Source organism: Chamaea fasciata, unplaced genomic scaffold (assembly GCF_029207755.1).
Source record: "Chamaea fasciata isolate MVZ Bird 193981 ecotype frontalis unplaced genomic scaffold, bChaFas1.0.hap1 SCAF_1173, whole genome shotgun sequence".
NCBI lineage: Eukaryota > Metazoa > Chordata > Aves > Passeriformes > Sylviidae > Chamaea > Chamaea fasciata.
Genome location: NW_027095258.1, coordinates 6514 through 22473, shown reverse-complemented (window position 1 = coordinate 22473; position 15960 = coordinate 6514). Strand labels below are relative to the sequence as shown.

Genomic DNA, 15960 nt, shown 5'->3' with positions numbered 1-15960 from the left:
TTGCCCTGCCTGTCCCCTAGGTGTCCCTAGGGGTGCCTTGTCTGTCCCTGGGGGTGCCCTGGCTGTCCCTGTGGGGGCCCTGGCTGTACCCTAGGTGTCCCTATGGTGTCCTGGTTGTCCCTGGGGTTCCCAGGCTGTCCTTTAGGTGGCCGTGGGGGTGCCCTGGCTGTCCACTAGGTATCCCTAGGGTGCCCTGGCTGTCCCCTAGGTGTTCCTGGGGGTGCTCTGGTGTCACTGGGGTGCCCTGGCTGTCCCTTAGGTCTCCCTGGGGGTGCCCTGGCTCTCCCTTGGGGGGCCCTGGCTGTCCCTGGGGGTGCCCTGGCTGTCCCCTAAGGGTCCCTGGGGGTTCCCTAGATGCCCCTGGGGTGCCCTGGCTGTCCCCTAGGTGTCCCTGGGAGTGCCCTGGCTGTCCCTGGGGGTCCCTGGCTGTCCCCTAGGCGTCCCTGAGGGTGCCCTGGCTGTCCCCCAGGTGTCCCAGGGGGTACCCTGGCTGCCCCTGGGGTGCCCTGGCTGTCCCCTAGGTGTCCCTGGGCTGCCCTGGGTGTCCCTGGGGGTGCCCTGGCTGTCCCCTAGGTGTCCCTGGGGGTGCCCTGGGTGTCCCTATCGGGGCCCTGGCTGTCCCCTAGGTGTCCCTGTGGGCGCCCTGGCTGTCCCTTATGTGTCCCTGGGGGTGCCCTGCCTGTCCCCTCGGTGTCCCTAAGGGTGCCTTGTCTGTCCCTGGGGGGGCCCTGGCTGTCCCTGTGGGGGCCCTGGCTGTCTTCTAGGTGTCCCTAGGGTGCCCTGGCTGTCCCTGGGGTGCCCTGGCTGTCCCATAGGTGTCCCTGGGGGTGCCCTGGCTGTCCCTGGGGTGCCCAGGCTGTCCTTTAGGTGTCCGTGGGGGTGCCCTGGCTGTCCCCTAGGTATCCCTAGGGTGCCCTGGCTGTCCCTGGGGTGCCCTGGCTGTCCCATAGGTGTCCCTGGGGGTGCTCTGGTGTCACTGGCGTGCCCTGGCTGTCCCTTAGGTCTCCCTGGGTGTGCCCTGGCTCTCCCTTGGGGGGCCCTGGCTGTCCCTGGGGGTTCCCTGGCTGTCCCCTAGGTGTCCCTGGAGGTGCCTTGTCTTTCCCTGGGGGTGCCATGGCTGTCCCTGGGGGTCCCTGGCTGTCCCCTAGGTGTCCCTGGGCTGCCCTGGGTGTCCCTGGGGGTGCCCTGCCTGTCCCCAAGGTGTCCCTTGTCTGTCCCTGGGGGGGCCCTGGCTATCCCTGTGGGGGCCCTGGCTGTCCCCTAGGTGTCCCTGGGGTGCCCTGGCTGTCCCTGGGGTGCCCTGGCTGTCCTTTAGGTGTCCCTGGGGGTGCCCTGGCTGTCCCCTAGGTGTCCCTGCCTCGCTCGTATCCTCGACTCCGCCTTCGGCGCCATGCTGACACCCCTCCCAGTCTGGATCAGTGTGGCCACACCCCCTCCCCTGAGTCCATTAGACCCATCCCAGTTCAGACCAGTAAGGCACCGTGTGCCCACCATCGAGCCCCACACGCCTGCCAGTTCGTCCCAGTCCACTCCCCGTCCATCCCAGTTCTCTCTGATCACCCTCCCAGTGCTCCCAGTCCATCCCAGTCCCGCAGGTGTTGGTGCTTGTGGCTTGATCAGCTGGTGCCTGTCCGCAACGTGGAGCGGGTCAAATGAGGCCTCAGGGGGAGGGGGGGGCGGATTTTGGGGGGTCCTGGGGATCCCGAGTTGTCCTGGAGGGGTTTGGGTGGTTTTGGGGGGTCTGGGGGGAGTCTGAGGGGCTGCTGTGGGTGTTTTGGGGGGGGCTTCGGGAGTTTTGGGCAGCCCATTTGAGGCATCAAAGGAACCTGAGGAGGGTTTTGCGGGCTCCTGGAGGTCGGGGGGGGCCCTGGGGGTGGTTTGGGGGGCACTGGGGGGTTCCAGGCCGTGACCCGCCCCCGTTTTTGACACCCCCCCCGAGCTGTTTCGGTCTCATCGGCGCCCTCCTGAAGCCCAAGGGGGGGTGGGCGCTGGGCCCCCCCCGCTGCCCCCTCCCCCTGCCACCCCCGCGACGCCCTGCAGGTGAGGGACCCCCAAAAACCCCTCCCCGGACCCCAAATTCACCCCTGGGACCCCAAAAAACCCCCAAAACCTCTCCCCGGACCCCAAATTCACCCCTGAGGCCCCAAAAAACCCCCAAACCCCTCCCCATGAACCCCAAATCCACCCCCGGGACCCCCCAAAACCTCCCCAGGACCCCAGATCCACCCCGGGACCCCCAAATCCATTCCTTGGACCCCCAAAAACCCCCAAATCCACCCCTGGGACCCCCCAAAACCTCCCTCCAAACCCCAAATTCACCCCTCGGACCTCCAGAATCCCTCCACAGGACCCCTCAGGGGTCGTTCCCCACGAAAAAGTGCGGGAAACGTGAGGGGAGAAAAGGGCGGGAAACGTGAGGGGAGAAAAAGGGCGGGATCAAGTGGGGGGGATCAATGGAATTTTGGGGGGGGTCAGCGACGCTGAGGGAAGATCAATGGAATATTGGGGGGGCATCAATGACATTGGGGGGGTCAGTGACACTCGGGTGGGGACAATGATGCTGTGGGGGGGTCGATATCAGCTCGGGGGGCGGCCATGGGTTTTTGGGGGGCCGCAACGCAGGCAGCCGTGCTGGGTTTGGAGCGGGGGGGCCCCTTCAACCCCTGGGGATGCCCCGGCTGTCCCTGGGGGGGCCCTGGCTGTCCCCTAGGTGTCCCTGGGGGTGCCCTGGCTGTCCCTGGGGGGGCCGTGGCTGTCCCCTAGGTGTCCCTGGGGGTTCCCTGGGTGTCCCTGCGGGGGCCCTGGCTCTCCCATAGGTGTCCCTTTGGGGGCCCTGGCTGTCCCTGGGGTGCCCTGGCTGTTCCATAGGTGTCCCTGGGGGTGCTCTGGTGTCACCGGGGTGCCCTTGCTGTCCCTTAGGTCTCCCTGGGGGTGCCCTGGCTGTCCCTTGGGGGGCCCTGGCTGTCCCCTAGGTGTCCCTGGGGGTGCCCTGGCTGTCCCCTAGGTGTCCCTGGGGGTGCCCTGGCTGTCCCTTAGGTGTCCCTGGGGGTGCCCTGGGTGTCCCTATCGGGGCTCTGGCTGTCCCCTAGGTGTCCCTGGGGGTGCCCTGGCTGTCCCTGGGGGCGCCCTGGCTGTCCCTGGGGGCGCCCTGGCTGTCCCTTATGTGTCCCTGGGGGTGCCCTGCCTGTCCCCTAGGTGTCCCTAGGGGTGCCTTGTCTGTCCCTGTGGGGGCCCTGGCTGTCCCTGGGGTGCTCAGGCTGTCCTTTAGGTGTCCGTGGGGGTGCCCTGGCTGTCCCCTAGGTATCCCTAGGGTGCCCTGGCTTTCTCTTGGGGGACCCTGTCTGTCCCCTAGGTGTCCCTGGGGGCGCCCTGGGTGTCCCTGGGGGTGCCCTGGCTGTCCCTGGGGATGCTCTGGCTGTCCCTGGGGGTGCCCTGGCTGTCCCTTAGGTGACCCTGGGGGTGCCCAGGCTGTCCCTGGGGTGCCCTTGCTGTCCCCTAAGTGTCCCTGGGGGTGCCCTGGCTGTCCCCTAGGTGTCCCTGGGTGTCCCTGGGCATGCCCAGGCTGTCCCGTAGGTGTCCCTGGGGGTGCCCTGGCTGTCCCTAAGGTATCCCTGAGGGTGCCATGGGTGGCCCTGGGGGTGCCCAGGCTTTCCCCTAGGTCTCCCTGGGTGTCCCTGGGCATCCCCAGGCTGTCCCCTAGGTGTCCCTGGGGGTTCCCTGGGTGTCCCCTAGGTGTCCCTGGAGGTGCCCTGGCTGTCTCTGGGGGGCCCTTGCTGTCCCCTAGATGTCCCTGGGGGTGCCCTGGGTGTCCCTGGGGGTTCCCTGGGTGTCCCCTAGGTGTCCCTGGGGGTGGCCTTGCTGTCCCCTAGGTGTCCCTGGGGGTTCCCTGGGTGTCCTCTAGGTGTCCCTGGGGGTGCCCTGGGTGTCCCTGGGGTGCCCTTGCTGTCCCCTAGGTGTCTCTGGGAGTGCCCTGGCTGTCCCTTAGGGTTCCCTGGGGATGCCCTGGCTGTCCCCAAGTGTCCCTGAGGGTGCCCTGGCTGTCCCTGGGGCGCCCGGGCTGTCCCCTAGGTGTCCCTGGGGGTGCCCTGGGTGTCCCTGGGGATGCCCTGTTTGCCTCCTAGGTGTCCTTTGGGGTGCCCTGGGTGTCCCTGGGGGTGCCCTGGCTGTCCTCTAGGTGTCCCTGGTGGGGCCCTGGTGTCCCTAGGGTGCCCTGGCTATCCCCTAGGTGTCCCTGGGGGTTCCCTGGGTGTCCCCTAGGTGTCCCTGGTGGTGCCCTGGCTGTCCCTGGGGTGCCCTTGCTGTCCCCAAGGTGTCCCTGAGCGTGGCCTGGCTGTCCCTGGGGTGGCCAGGGAGTCCCTAGGGTGCCCTGGCTATCCCCTAGGTGTCCCTGGGAGTGCCCTGGCTGTCCCTGAGGTGCTCTTGCTGTCCCCTAGGTGTCCCTGGGGTTACCTGGGTGTCCCCTATCTGTCCCTGGGGGTTTCCTGGGTGTCCGTGGGGGTGCCCTGGGTGTCCCTGGGGATGCTCTGGCTGTCCCTGGGGGGGCCCTGGCTGCCCCTGGTGTGGCCGTGGCTGTCCCTGGGGTTGCCCTGGCTGTCCCCTAGGTGTCCCTGGGGGTGCCCTTGCTGTCCCTGGGGTGCCCTTGCTGTCCCCTAAGTGTCCCTGGGGGTGCCGTGGCTGTCCCCTAGGTGTCCCTTGGGGTCCCCGGCTGTCCCGTCGGTGTCCCTGGGGGTGCCCTGGGTGTCCCCTAGGTGTCCCTGGGGGTGCCCTGGCTGTCCCTGGGGTGCCCTGGCTGTCCCTTAGGTGTCTTTGGGGTGCCCTGGCTGTCCCCTAGGTGTCCCTGTCTCGCCCGGATTCTCGACTCCGTCTTCGGCGCCATGCTGACACCCCTCCCAGTCTGGATCAGTGTGGCCACACCCCCTCCCCTGGGTCCATTAGACCCATCCCAGTTCAGACCAGTAAGGCACCGTGTGCCCACCATCGACCCCCACACGCCTGCCAGTTCGTCCCAGTCCACTCCCCGTCCATCCCAGTTCTCTCTGATCACCCTCCCAGTGCTCCCAGTCCATCCCAGTCCCGCAGGTGCTGGTGCTTGTGGCTTGATCAGCTGGTGCCTGTCCGCAACGTGGAGCGGGTCAAATGAGGCCTCAGGGGGAGGGGGGGGCGGATTTGGGGGGGTCCTGGGGGTCCCGAGTTGTCCTGGAGGGGTTTGGGGGCTTTTGGGGGGCCTGGGGGGAGTCCTGGGGGCTGCTTTGGGTGTTTTTGGGGGATCTTCGGGAGGTTTGGGCGGCCCATTTGAGGCATCAAAGGAACCTGAGGAGGGTTTTGCGGGCTCCTGGAGGTCGGGGGGGCCCTGGGGGTGGTTTGGGGGGCACTGGGGGGTTCCAGCCCGTGACCCCCCCCCGTTTTTGACCCCCCCCCGAGCTGTTTCGGTCTCATCGACGCCCTCCTGAAGCCCAAGGGGGGGTGGGCGCTGGGCCCCCCCCGCTGCCCCCTCCCCCTGCCACCCCCGCGACGCCCTGCAGGTGAGGGACCCCCAAAAACCCCTCCCCGGACCCCAAATTCACCCCTGGGACCCCAAAAAACCCCCAAAACCTCTCCCCGGACCCCAAATTCACCCCTGAGGCCCCAAAAAACCCCCAAACCCCTCCCCATGAACCCCAAATCCACCCCTGGGACCCCCCAAGACCTCCCCAGGACCCCAGATCCACCCCGGGACCCCCAAATCCATCCCTTGGACCCCCAAAAACCCCCAAATCCATCCCTGGGACCCCCCAAAACCTCCCTCCAAACCCCAAATTCACCCCTCGGACCTCCAGAATCCCTCCACAGGACCCCTCAGGGGTCGTTCCCCACGAAAAAGTGCGGGAAACGTGAGGGGAGAAAAGGGCGGGAAACGTGAGGGGAGAAAAAGGGCGGGAAACGTGAGGGGAGAAAAAGGGTGGGATCAAGTGGGGGGGATCAATGGAATTTTGGGGGGGGTCAGCGACGCTGAGGGAAGATCAATGGAATATTGGGGGGGCATCAATGACATTGGGGGGGGTCAGTGACACTCGGGTGGGGATCAATGATGCTGTGGGGGGGTCGATATCAGAGGTTATCAGAGGAAATCGCCGCCGCCGTCCTCCCGTGCCCAGAGCCCCGGCAGGACCCCAGCGCAGCTCCGGCTGCAGGAGGAGCAGGAGCGGCTCCTTCCGCCCGCCGCGATCCCGGTCCCGATCCCGACCCCAACGCCAGCCCGGTCCTCAGGTCCCGAGACCCATAGCCCGCCCGCCGGGGGGGGCCGCACCGCTCGGGAGCCGCAGCCGACAGTGACAGGACCCGAACCAGAACGCCCGGTCCCATTCCCGGCCCCGCCTGGCTCCGCGCAGGGCCGCGAGCAACCTCGGCTCGGCTCAGCTGTGAGGGGCGGGGCGGGGCCGCGGGCGATGGTCCCGTCCCCATCCCGGGCAGCGCGTGGCGCCGGGGCGGGCTCGGGGCGGAGCCGGGGCGGGCTCGGGGCGGAGCCGGGGCTCTGTGAGGCGGGGCCCGGAGGCAGCCGGGGCCGGGCAGTACCGGGGGCGCGGCTTCAGGGGCGCGGGGCGGGTCCCAAGTGCACGGCGCCGGGACCCCACCGGGGCGTTCCACACCGAGCCCATAGAGCAGCAGCTACTTCCGCCACCCTTTTGAATCCCCGCGATTGGCGGGCTCGCTGAGGCATCGGCAGTGCTGATTGGACAGCGGGCCCCGGGAACCGCCCCCGCCCCCCGGCCCGCGCTGAGGGCCCGGGGCCTCCGCCCTCAGACCGGCTCCGGCTCCAACCCGGCCCGGGCTCTGCTCCGGTCCCCCCGGCCCGCCCTGAGGGCCCGGGGGCTCTGCCCCGAGACCGGCCTCGCCCCTCCCCGCCTCGCCCTGTAGTAGATTTCTGTTTGGTTTGTGGGAAGAAACAGGTGTGAGAAGTGAGATTTGTGCTGGAGAGGTGCTGCTGGGAAGAAAGGATGGAGTAAATCTGCTCCGAGGATGTGCGATGAAGAATTCAGGGTCAGAGGTGGGCAGTATTTATAAACTGTCTCCATATTTCCCTGTATCTCTGGGTGTTTGGATTTAGCCTGGGATTGTCAGCTAAGTTATAAACAAGCCAACCCGGCTACTGAACTCCCAATGAACATTTGGAACCCTTGCACAGAAAGACAAGGTAGTGATGATTCCAAAGGAGAAAATGTAAATGAAGGGTAACGATTGCTGGGAAATTTCCTTAGGAATTGTGAACCTCACACAAACGGAATTTAGGAGGTGGAATCCCAGTTTCAGCCTTGGGCACGTGCAGGAGCAGAGGGATCCTTATTCACAGCAAGGAAAGCCCGGTGCCCCAGCGTGTCAGTGCACACAGTGCAATGTCCAGGAAATGAGCAGCAGGGACTGGCAGCAGCTGCAGGTGAGAGCTGTCACAGGATGATTGAGGGGACAGAGCAGCCCCAGGTGAGAGCTGTCACACTGATGAGGGGACAGAGCAGCCCCAGGTGAGAGCTGTCACACTGATGAGGGGACAGGTGGAAGCTGTAAAGGATAACGAGGGGGCGGGTCCTGCCAGCACTGCTTTAAGAGGGGAGCCCGAGCTCAGTTTGGCACGGAGCTGCGGGAGGAGAGGGGTTTATGCTGGGCTCCCAGGTGAGGCTCATGGAAGGATGGTGAGTTCATCTCACAGGGGCTGGGGGAGGCCTTGGGCGTGGGACATTACTTCAGGAGGTGCTGAGGGACAAACCTTTGTGCCGAGCAGCAGCAGCACAAAAGGTTGAAATAAGTTTTGGTTTGGCATGTAGTGATGGGATTGGCGTCTATGGTGTGCTAGTGTTGTCTAAAGGTTTAAACTTTAATGTTTGTTTTTAAAGTTTTAAGTTAATGAAAGTATATAGGTTGCAAGACATGGGCTTTTTCCTTTTTATTTGGCTAGCGGGAGGTCTTTAACTTTGGGGGGGCTCTGAGTATATGTTCTGGAGTATTATTAGGGGGATTGGACATGGGGTTGTTTTTATTATATTCAGTAGTTTGACTAGGGGTGATAAGAGTTGGCTTTTTTTGCTGGAATTTTTTTGGGGTTGTCTGTTTGAAAATTTATGTATTCGTGCAGTTAAGTGTAGTGGTGTTTCCGGTGTAACTCTTCAGCATATGTTATTGTTTGTGTGTTTGAGGTGGTCCACTTGTCTTATGCCCTGACCGATTGGCCAACAGATCTGCTGAGATCATACATCGATGTTTGTTTTATTTCTTGTAGCCGAATAAGAGACAGCAGCCTGGTGACAGCAGGAAATTCCCAGAGGGCGAGGCGGCCTTCTGTGGCACCCGACATGGATTCTCATCCCCAGACGTCCAAGAGATAAGTGGAGGGTTCAGAGCCACAGAGGGGATGAAAGTGGGGTGCTGGGTCAGGACTTGTCAGGAGGGGTTTTTGAGTCAGGTTTGGAGATAGGGATGTCCAAGATGTGCCAATTGAGAGTACAGGTGTACCAGCCCGACCCCACCCCTAACCCAAACCCGAAGGAGTAGCCCTAAAGACATGCCCGTTTCCCTGAGAGCAGGTACAGGCAGGAGCCCTTATGCAGGACAATGCCAGAAGGCCTGGCTGCGAGGTGTAGGGCTCTAAAGAAGTTGGGTTTAGAAGGGGGGAGGTGTAGCCACACACACAGAGGCTGAGGTAAAGGACTCAAGGACTAGAGGACACACGGTGAAAACCAGGGGAACAGGCTAGGATACAAGTCAGAGTACAGGTGTAGCGGCCCTCACAGCACTGCTACCAGCACACTTCCCCTGAGAGCAGGTGCAGGCAGCAGCCCTAGTGCAGGAACACACCAGAAGCTCTGACATGTGCAGACACTGTCAGGCTAGGGCCAGGCAGGAAGCGATAGTGGGGAGCAGGATCCAGCAGGGCTGGGGATAACGGGGGTTTCCCGCCCCACCCACCCTGGGATTCCCTGTCTCTCCGCAGCCGGTGGAAGTGCTCCTGATTTCCCTCTCGAGGCGGCGGTTGGTAAGGCTTCGTGCCTTTTGCCACCGCAAAGAGTTTGTCTCTGTCAGCCTCTGCCCTGTCTCAGGGCCACGTTTCTTAGGGTAGGCAGGGAACAACTGTGGATGTACCTGTCCTGCGTGCGGGACAGCTCTTGGGACCCTAACGGTGCAGAGCGTCCCCGGCTGCAAGGTCTAGGGCTCTAAAGAAGCAGGGTTCAGAAGGGGGGAGGTTACAGTGATACACACAGAGGCTGAGGTAAAGGACTCAAGGCCTAGAGAACACACAGTGAAAATCAGGGGAACAGCCTAGGATACAAGTCAGAGTACAGGTATCCCGGCCCTCACAGCACTGCTTCCAACACTGTTTCCCTGAGAGCAGGTGCCGGCAGCAATCCTAATGCAAGACAAGGCCAGAAGTCCTGAGAGGTGCAGGCAGTAACCCTAAGCTAGGGCCAGGCAGGAAGTGACAGTGGTGGGGCAGAGTCCACAGGGTTGAGGTTCACCGGGGATGTCCACCCTGCGTTCCTGTCCTGCTCTAACCGGGGATGCTCACAGCCCTAATGGAGGCCACGGTGGGTGGGCTCAGTGTCAGTAATGCCTCTAAGGCTTTGGCGCTGCGAGCGTCGGCCTCCGAGCTCAGCTGAAGCACGCACGGGGCCCGAGGACCCGGTCCTGCTTAAGAGACGGTGAGTAGCAGAGCTGCTGGGTTTTGGCTGATGTGCAGCTAAGATTATGCTTTGATATTTGGTTTTCTTTATTGTAGCTGACTAGGAGACAGCAGCCCAGTGACAGGAGGAATTTCCCAGAGGCATAGGCGGCCTTCTTTGGGGCCCAGCGTGGATTCACCTCCCCAGACGTCTGAGAGATAAGTGGAGGGCTCGGAACTAGGGAGGGGATGAAAGCGGGGTACCAGGGCAGGGGTCAGCGGGAGGGATTTTTCGAGTCGGGTTTGGAGATGGGGATGTCCCAGATGTGACCCCTTAGGCTACATGAAGGGAGAGTCTCATTCTGGATCACAGTGCTGAGGTGTGCAGGGCAGAGCAGTCCTGGTGTGTGTTGTGTCTGTTGTGCACTCTGTGTCTTTTGGGTGTCGTGTCTTTCATGTCTTTTCCCTTAGCCCTTCGAGGGATGTATCAAAAATCCTGGTATCAGTCGTAGCATTTCTGATCTCTGCATTCCTCAGCCAGGTGCCTTTGTCTCAGCTGCTCGGACACTCATCAGAATCCATCTCTCTTCACAAGCATCCAGTCCGATGCCTTTTCAGGTCTTGTTCTGAGCTGTATTGACAGCCGTGCACCGCCCTGATCCATTCCGGCGGGTTAGGTCTTGTGAGATTGCAAAGACAGGTCGAGGATTCTGACTGTAGAATTCTCGGGCATCCATCTCTGCGTTTCTTGGCATAAGTCATCCCGATGGCATCTTGTTCCTGCAGGGTTCTCTGAGCCTGGCCAGCTCACCTTCCGTCTCACCTCGGTCATCTCATCCCGAGTTCTCTGGACCCTCAGGGTCATTCTTCTTGCCCAGAGTTTTCTGTCCCTGTTGTGTCCCCTCGTTTGTCCTGTGCTGTGTCACGGGTGTTGGTGTGTGTTTGGCCCGGAGCTGCTCTGCCTTGCTGCTCAGTCTGGGTGTAGGGGTACGAGGGTAATAGTCCTGGGGGCTTGAAATTTGTGATGTGGGGTGTAGTTAGACTGTAGAGGGTATTCCTAGATTGCCACAAGATGTGTGGAGCTGTCAAGGTATCCTGCAGCACTCTGACTTTTGTCCGGACTTTCTTTCAGATGCAGAGAGATGAAATCCGTGGCAGAGCCCCCCATTCTGGGTGAGGGGGCTCCCCTGAGAAGGTCAGTCCCTGTTTTGATTTGCAGGGGAGGTGTAAATGATGGCCATGTTACAGCTCTGTTCTTTGTCTTTATTTTTAGGTGGTAAAGCCGGATCTCAGCAGTCAAGCTGACGTGGGCGAGGTGAGCAGTGACGGGTGGACAGAAGCCGTTGCTATTGTTCAAACCTCACTCGCTGGTGCAACTCTAAGCCTCCGTTATTGTGTGTTTTAGGGAGTCCACTCGCAGGAGGCCGAGCTCCCCTCTCACCAACCGGACGACAGACCCGGGTCACCTCACCCGTGAGCCCTCCGGGAGCATTCCAGGAGTCTGTGATGGAGCCTTGATCTTCTCCTCGGGAAGGCCCCATCCAGGTAGGCTTGGATAGCGGGCGAGGAGTTGAGGTGAGTCAGGGAGGAGGAGGAGGGATGGTCCCCTCAAGTTCCAGCGCTGCCACGTCACCTTGTCTGCTCTTTACCCAGGCAGACCCTGCGACGCCGGCGTTGGCCTCTGAGCGCAGCTGAAGCACGGGGCCGAGGACATAGGCAAGCTTAGGAGACAGTGAGTAGCAGAATTGTCGGGTTTTGGGTGATGGGCTGCTAAGATCACGCATTCATGTTTGGTTTTCTTTGTTGTAGCTGACTAAGAGACAACAGCCCGGCGACAGCAGGAGTTTCCCTGAGGGAGAGGTGGCCTTCTTTGGACCTGGCAGCGTTTTGCCTCCCTGGATGCCTGAGAGATAAGTGGAGGGTGATGGCTCACAGAGGGGATGAAAGCAGGATGCCAGGGCAGGGATCACCAGGAGGGGTTTTTTAAGTCAGATTTGGAGTTGGGGGCACCAAGATGTGACCCCTTAGGCTACATTAAGGGAAAGTCTCATTTTTCATTTCAGTGCTGAGGTGTGCAGGGCAGAGCAGTCCTGGTGTGTGTTGTGTCACTTGTCTGTTGTGCACTCTGTGTCTGTTTGGTGTCTTGTCTTTTCCTTTTGTCCTTTGAGGGGCCTATCAAAACCCCTGGCATCAGTCTTAGCATTTCTGATCTCTGTGCTCCTCAGCCAGGTGCCTTTGTCTCAGCTGCTCGGACACTCATCAGAATCCATCTCTTCACAAGCATCCAGTCCGATGCCTTTTCAGGTCTTGTTCTGAGCTGTATTGACAGCCGTGCACCGCCCTGATCCATTCCGGCGGGTTAGGTCTTGTGAGAAATGCAAAGGCAGGTAGAGGATTCTGACCGTAGGATTCTCGGGCATCCATCTCTGCATTTCTTGGGATAAGTCATCCCGATGGCATCTTGTTCCTGCAGGGTTCTCTGAGCCTGGCCAGCTCACCTTCCATCTTACCTCGGTCATCTCATTCCGAGTTCTCTGGACCCTCAGGGTCATTCTTCTTGCCCAGAGTTTTCTGTCCCTGTTGTGTCCCCTCGTTTGTCCTGTGCTGTGTCACGGGTGTTGGTGTGTGTTTGGCCCGGAGCTGCTCTGCCTTGCTGCTCAGTCTGGGTGTAGGGGTACGAGGGTAATAGTGCCGGGGGCTTGAAATTTGTGATGTGGGGTGTAGTTAGACTGTCGAGGGTATTCCTAGATTTCCACAAGATGTGTGGAGCTGTCAAGGTATCCTGCAGCACTCTGACTTTTGTCTGAACTTTGTTTCAGATGCAGAGAGATGAAATTTATGGCAGAGCCCCCCATCCTGGGTGAGGGGGCTCCCCTGAGAAGGTCAGTCCCTGTTTTGATTTGCAGGGGAGGTGTAAATGATGGCCATGTTACAGCTCTGTTCTTTGTCTTTATTTTTAGGTGGTGAAGCCGGATCTCAGCAGTCAAGCTGACGTGGGCGAGGTGAGCAGTGACGGGTGGACAGAAGCCGTTGCTATTGTTCAAGCCTCACTCGCTGGTGCAACTCTAAGCCTCCGTTATTGTGTGTTTTAGGGAGTCCACTCGCAGGAGGCCGAGCTCCCCTCTCACCAACGGGACGACAGACCCGGGTCACCTCACCCGTGAGCCCTCCGGGAGCATTCCAGGAGTCTGTGATGGAGCCTTGATCTTCTCCTTGTGAAGGCCCCATCCAGGTAGGCTTGGATAACAGGCGAGGAGTTGAGGTGAGTCAGGGAGGAGAAGGAGGGATGGTCCCCTCAGGTTCCAGCGCTGCCACGTCACCTTGTCTGCTCTTTACCCAGGCAGACCCTGCGACGCCGGCGTTGGCCTCTGAGCGCAGCTGAAGCACGGGGCCGAGGACACAGGCAAGCTTAGGAGACAGTGAGTAGCAGAATTGTCGGGTTTTGGGTGATGGGCTGCTAAGATCACGCATTCATGTTTGGTTTTCTTTGTTGTAGCTGACTAAGAGACAACAGCCCGGCGACAGCAGGAGTTTCCCTGAGGGAGAGGCGGCCTTCTTTGGCACCCGACGCAGATTCTCATGCCTGGACGTCTGAAAGATAAGTGGAAGGCTTGGTGCTACAGAGGGGGGGGGTCACTGGGAGGGACTTGAGTCAGGTTTGGGAGATGGGGATGTCCAAGACATGACTCCTGAGGCTACATCAAGGGATAGTCTCATTTTGGATCTCATTTTGAAGGGTTCAGGGCAGAGCAGTCCTGGCGTGTCTTGTGTTACTTGTCTGTTGCGCACTCTGTGTCTTTTGGGTGTCGTGTCTTTCATGTCTTTTCCCTTAGCCCTTCGAGGGATGTATCAAAACCCCTGGCATCAGTCTTAGCATTTCTGATCTCTGCATTCCTCAGCCAGGTGCCTTTGTCTCAGCTGCTCGGACACTCATCAGAATCCCTCTCTCTTCACAAGCATCCAGTCCGATGCCTTTTCAGGTCTTGTTCTGAGCTGTACTGACAGCCGTGCACCGCCCTGATCCATTCCGGCGGGTTAGGTCTTGTGAGAATGCAAAGGCAGGTAGAGGATTCTGACCGTAGGATTCTCGGGCATCCATCTCTGCATTTCTTGGGATAAGTCATCCCGATGGCATCTTGTTCCTGCAGGGTTCTCTGAGCCTGGCCAGCTCACCTTCCATCTTACCTCGGTCATCTCATTCCGAGTTCTCTGGACCCTCAGGGTCATTCTTCTTGCCCAGAGTTTTCTGTTCCTGTTGTGTCCCCTCGTTTGTCCTGTGCTGTGTCACGGGTGTTGGTGTGTGTTTGGCCCGGAGCTGCTCTGCCTTGCTGCTCAGTCTGGGTGTAGGGGTACGAGGGTAATAGTGCCGGGGGCTTGAAATTTGTGATGTGGGGTGTAGTTAGACTGTAGAGGGTATTCCTAGATTGCCACAAGATGTGTGGAGCTGTCAAGGTATCCTGCAGCACTCTGACTTTTGTCCCAACTTTGTTTCAGATGCAGAGGCATGAAATCTGTGGCAGAGCCCCCCATCCTGGGTGAGGGGCTCCCCTGAGAAGATCGATCGCTATTCAAGGTGAGAGTCACAGATTTCACATTTATTGGCACTCCAGTGCAGGCCACCTGCGTTTACAGCTTCAAACAAGTGAGTCCCTTGGTAAACCCCCTGGGCAGCAGCTGGAGCCTGCTCCAGGCTGGGCTGAGGGAGCAAACACTTGTGGCTGACACAGCTCCACACTGAGGGTACTTGGGAAAACACCTGCCTTGTCCTGGATTGTTTTTTTTTTTTGAGCTTTTGACAAGGTTTTAATCATCACCTTGGTAAAAATAAATGGTAAGGACTGAAAACATGAGAGGCTGGCAGGTTATGCTCATGAATGAGAACTTTTTTTTTAAATAACTGTGCGGCCTATATCCTATTTTTGAGACTCTCTTTTTTGGCTGACTTTACTGTAAAAAATCTAATTTTAATTTAGCTGCCTCAATAATGAATTTATTGTACAAATATGTTCTAGCGTCAGGAGCTTAAAGTAGTAACACCAACATGCCACCTCTGGAATAAATCCCTGCGTCTCCTCAGACCTACTGGTTTGCAGTACAGTTTGTACACCTTTCGCTGCAGCTGTGGTTCTTAATAACTGGAAGTCCATGGATTCTGGGCGATTCCCATAAGTTCTCCTATTTTGTAGGAGCTGCACGGTGAGGTCAGCATTCTGAGGGAGGCCCTGGCACAGCTGCCAAGGGCAAGGAACGTGGAGCATCCCGGGGCTTCTCCCACCCGAGTTTCTCCCGGAGCGTGCTGCGTGTCATGCCGGATGTTTAACCCGGGTTTGGGGTGTTCTCCTGCAGTCCCAGCTCTGACTGCTGCCCCTGAGCCCCGGCCTTGCTCGGTCCCAGCACTGAACCTGGCAGGTGGGTGTGCTTTTCCAGCCCTTGAATCCCACGGGCAATCCCAGATTCCCGGAGCTCCCCGAGGCACAGCCTGGCCTCCCTCCCTGGGAGCTGCATTTCAATCTGCCTGGACCAACTCTCTGTTTGAGACTTTATTCCTGTTGTTTTTCCTCTTGCAGGTTGTGGGCAAAAAGGAGAGAGCCAGTAGGAAGTGAAGCCACTGGAAGGCCTTATCCCAGTCCAAGGTTCCCACTTTTCTTTCTGACTCCTGGATAATTGCCTGGCCATAACTGGACAGAGACTGTCAGTTTGATTTCCTGCCTTTTCCAATAAATCCTTGCTTTCAGCTGGAGTGTATTCCTGGTGTCATCCCCCTCCTCGTCCATGGATTTGTAAATAAAAGTCCTGACTTTTGCCAAGTCAAATTTTGTTACTGCAGGAAGTGTGGTGCTTTTGTTCTACTGAAACTTCCCAACTCTGCTGAGAGTTTCCGATGTCAAATCCAAGTAAGATTGGAATTTCTTTGCATTGTTACTCCCACAAAACACAGATCATTCTTGGATAGGAGTAACTGGACCTGTTGAATTCCCACTTCCCTTTAAATTAGAGCAGAGGAAGCAGATTTTAAATCATCATTCCATGAACTTTCACCAACTTCATGACTCTTGCGAAAGTTTTCAATGTTAGAAATTCCTGAGCTTGTTTTCCAGGCAGGCTTGGATTTAGATGTCATTCCTTCCTTTTATTTGAAGGAATAACTCTGATTTTCTCTCTGATTTTAGTAAGGGAATATTTATTTATTCCAATTTTCCATTCTAATTGGAATTTTTGTACCTTGTAGAGCGCATTTCCAAGGAAATTTACCCAGTTAATGTTGGTAAATCAGGAATTGTACAGCACTATCTCCACAAAATTCTGTGAATTCCCAAAAAAACTTTGAAGTATTT

The 15960-nt window shown here is 59.0% G+C and overlaps 3 long non-coding RNA genes across 3 annotated transcripts; all 3 read left to right on the top strand.

Annotated features, from left to right (window-relative positions):
• Positions 1 to 10756: 10756 nt before the first annotated feature.
• LOC136284607 (uncharacterized) lies at positions 10757 to 11050 on the top strand. The gene is made up of 3 exons (XR_010719240.1): positions 10757 to 10820; positions 10899 to 10940; positions 11031 to 11050. It is a non-coding gene; the product is annotated as an uncharacterized lncRNA (long non-coding RNA).
• Positions 11051 to 12446: 1396 nt separating this feature from the next.
• On the top strand, positions 12447 to 12855 carry LOC136284609 (uncharacterized). The gene is made up of 3 exons (XR_010719242.1): positions 12447 to 12507; positions 12586 to 12627; positions 12718 to 12855. It is a non-coding gene; the product is annotated as an uncharacterized lncRNA (long non-coding RNA).
• Positions 12856 to 13287: 432 nt separating this feature from the next.
• On the top strand, positions 13288 to 15370 carry LOC136284608 (uncharacterized). The gene is made up of 3 exons (XR_010719241.1): positions 13288 to 14198; positions 14812 to 15034; positions 15193 to 15370. It is a non-coding gene; the product is annotated as an uncharacterized lncRNA (long non-coding RNA).
• Positions 15371 to 15960: the final 590 nt, after the last annotated feature.